The sequence below is a fragment of the Anabrus simplex genome, chromosome 1 (genome assembly GCF_040414725.1).
Source record: "Anabrus simplex isolate iqAnaSimp1 chromosome 1, ASM4041472v1, whole genome shotgun sequence".
Classification (NCBI taxonomy): Eukaryota; Metazoa; Arthropoda; class Insecta; order Orthoptera; family Tettigoniidae; genus Anabrus; species Anabrus simplex.
Genome location: NC_090265.1, coordinates 1,179,785,588 through 1,179,789,110, shown reverse-complemented (window position 1 = coordinate 1,179,789,110; position 3,523 = coordinate 1,179,785,588). Strand labels below are relative to the sequence as shown.

General features: G+C 39.3%; 1 long non-coding RNA gene across 1 annotated transcript; it reads right to left on the bottom strand.

Annotated features, from left to right (window-relative positions):
- Positions 1-293: 293 nt before the first annotated feature.
- LOC137501529 (uncharacterized) lies at positions 294-3,317 on the bottom strand. Its single transcript, XR_011018594.1, has 3 exons — positions 2,668-3,317; positions 2,117-2,378; positions 294-583 (listed from the first exon to the last, which is right to left on the bottom strand). It is a non-coding gene; the product is annotated as an uncharacterized lncRNA (long non-coding RNA).
- Positions 3,318-3,523: the final 206 nt, after the last annotated feature.

Here is a 3,523-nt window from a genome sequence, read left to right as displayed (position 1 = left end):
CTGATGCAATTATGGTAATGATTTATCATTTAAATTGGCAGATTTACAGTATTTATAGGTGAATTTGGAGTACCCAATGACTCAAATGTGTACCTATTAATAATATTATGTAATTAGCATATATCTAGGTTTAGTCAAGCGGTCTCTAAAACCGGCAGGGTGGTGCACCCATTAGAAAGGTCCTAGGGAGAACACTGAGGACATAAATACCAATTAGTGAAACAACAATTACAGTGCACAGGCTGAAGAGAATAAGAAATTACCTCAATAGTTCTTCATAATAACAACTCTTTACAATGAACGACATCCACTCAGGAAGGGAAGATTTCTTTCGAAGGGTTATATATCACTGTCAGCACAGACGAGCGATGACTCATTAAAGGTTTATTCGTAGTAGCAGCAGGCGTGGAGATGGTGGTGGCAGCAACAGCACCGGTGATAGTAGTAGTAGTAGTAGTAGTAGTAGTAGTAGTAGTAGTAGTAGTAGTAGCAGTAGCAGAGGCAGTAGGAGTGCAGGTGGTGGGAGCAGCAGTCATAGCAGCTGAAGGCCTTGGCCGAGGACCAGACTCGTGTTCAGGCACACCTACATGCACAAGAAAAAACAATAAGAATGGTACCATTTTTTCCCCCTCTACTACAGTGAATGCAGGGTATTAATTTTCAAATCTCATAATGTCATTCATTCATAAACATGTATTATGGTTCTTATGGTCCCTCTATGGATCTTACAGTAGGCAAAACAGCAATAAAATTACATTGAGCATATGATATTGTCCACCTAAATATTAAGCACTTGAATACATTAACAGTAACTGTATTGAGAGATGTCATACAACTGTTTTTGCTCCATTAATGTTCAGTTGAACTTAAGGAAGAAAACCTAATTGTACTTGCACATTTTATATTCACTGAGTCCAGAAAAGATCTCCTACATGCTGAGAGGATGTTGGAAATAAATTCAAAATGGTACATTCAAATGTTAGAAATTCCCCATCCCCTCCCCTCACGGGCCTGGTTCACCTCTGCTTAGCCAACCCGGTCACTCCAAGCACCCCCAGGGTCACCTGTGCAGACACCAACTCAACGTAGATCACTGACCAGAACTCCTGACCTCAAACCATCCTCTAAATGAAGAGTGGACACTGCAGTTCAGCACATAATGAAAGCCATCAAAATAGTGAAAAATAAAGAGCCTGTAGTTCTGGGAGGTGACCTAAGTTGTAGAGTTAATACACCATATCAAAAGACAATGATTATACAATAATTAATAAATGATGAAGGATACAAAGTAATCAACAACTCAATGGAAAAGATATATATAACCCTAAACAGTACAGTACCACTGACTTAGTTTTTGTGAAAGGCGCCATTGTATGAATTCCAGTGCAACAGATTATGTACACAGATCCGGGAAACATGATGGTAACAAGCAGGTAAATACTAAACAATGTCTTGTCACAAAATAAAGTAGGAATTCATGATGGCAAAACAACTTCAGATACTATTAAACAGTGGGGTGGAGTATTACAGGGTGATCTATCAGTCCGCTTCTATTAAATATCGCCACAGCAGACGTTACAGAAATAATTCTTAATGCAACCAAATTGTACTTATACGCTGATGACCTAGATATAGGTTCTAACAACAAAGATTATCTTCAAGCAACTATGGTCAGCCTTGAAAAATATTCTGAAGACAACAAACTTAAAATTAACCTGGACAAAACGGTACAAATGGTTTTCGGATAAAGAGGCAGTTAGGATAGTGAGCTCATTTAAATACCTCGCCTTCACAATACAGGCAACGTAAAGCCATTGATGGATTATAACAAGGAATAACATTTGCACAAGTGTGCACTATTTTGTTAATAATAAATGTTAGGTATTTCAGCTACACTCTGCCTCAATGAAATGTACACATTTCAACTTACAGGTAAGGCAAGCTCAGGTATCACAGGTATTATAGTAAATTTCATTATGAGAAGCGAGGTTCCCCCTCATCTGGCACTGATGAATTTATGATCATTACCTCTGGAGAGCAATTTGAAATGAATCACAGGAAAATGTCATAGGTCACAGTACCGGTACTGTGAACAACAATAATAACAACTACTTACTTCTTTCCGGGACAGCATCTTTATACAGCATCTTTGATAGGGGTCCTGGATAGCTGGAGTGACGAAAGTGCCTCGAACACACAGTGCGGTTCCTCAGCTGCTTCGGGGGAAGCTGCCGCAACCGTTCGACCTCCACAACGTCCAACCACTCTCTGCAAATGTTAGGTCTAGCAACAGGGAAATGATGAAATAAGATTCCCTGTTGCCGGCCTTCTTCGCTATCTGTGTACATTCCACAGATCTGACACTTTTCGTGCATGGTCTGAGACATGAAAAGAAATAGAAGAAAATATTTAAGGACACTGTAATCAGCTTATATTTTTACTGCTAATATCAATATTATCAAAACGATAGTGGGTTATCAGACATAATATAACATTACATCAACTGAATTTTAAGGTGTCTGTTTCAAGTAGGCTTATGTAACTATCATATCAACCACCATGCAAAAAGGTAATAAAAAGGTGACAGTCAAAAATAATAAAAATATATTTTTGGGAACAGAAGCAACTATCAATCATCAACTTATTAACTTACTTAAGGATGCTTACCTCAAATATCTTGTACTTTTTCTTCAAACACGCAAACGAAGATAACAGATATACGCATCCAAATCAAAGTGAAGCAAAATGTCACAAACGTCAAAAACGTGGTCGTCCCACGTGGTCCAAGGTGTCAAACTCAAATCGACCAATAGCAATCGGAAGATGTTTCTACCAATAGGAGCTGCCGTATTCGTCACGTGGGCTATGGGTGAGTGACGTGATGTACAACAGCGCGCTCACAAGAGTGGAGGGCGAAAGTATTCAGTCTGAGCCGAGCCCTCGGAAGGGTAGGACCTATGCCGCTGTCAAACCCTTGGCAATGATCACCGAGCGTATCTCTTCCAGTAGACTAATGCCAGCTTCCCAGCGCTCCAAGCGCCGGAACTGGTAACTACGACGTGTTCGCTCGTTTACATGTGTGGCCGGGCGAATGAGAAGGCGTATTAGCGCAGTCATAGTAGAGGGCGATGCTCAGGCAGTTCGTTTTCGCGGCTTTCCAGCAGTGTAGCACTGGTGTAGCATTGTGTGTTGGTCCTTGTTTTAGAGCATTTCACATAACCACAAACATTTGAACAGTATTGAGTGTCATGTTATATTACTTGCCATCTGTTTAGTGCTGTGTTATTTATTTTAGAACCCGTAAAAAATATGAGTATACTAGGGATTTTAAAGCAGGAACTTTTCGGTGGCTTATATTTCATTGTTAAGTTCGAAAAATGTATTTTTATTGTTACCACTGTCATTTGTTTTCAATAAATAGCCCATTTTAACAATAAAAAAATTAGGTAAATAAAGATCACAATTTTGTAAATAATTGGTATGTTAAGAGGTTAAGTGCCACCTTAGAAAGTGCTGCAATGTG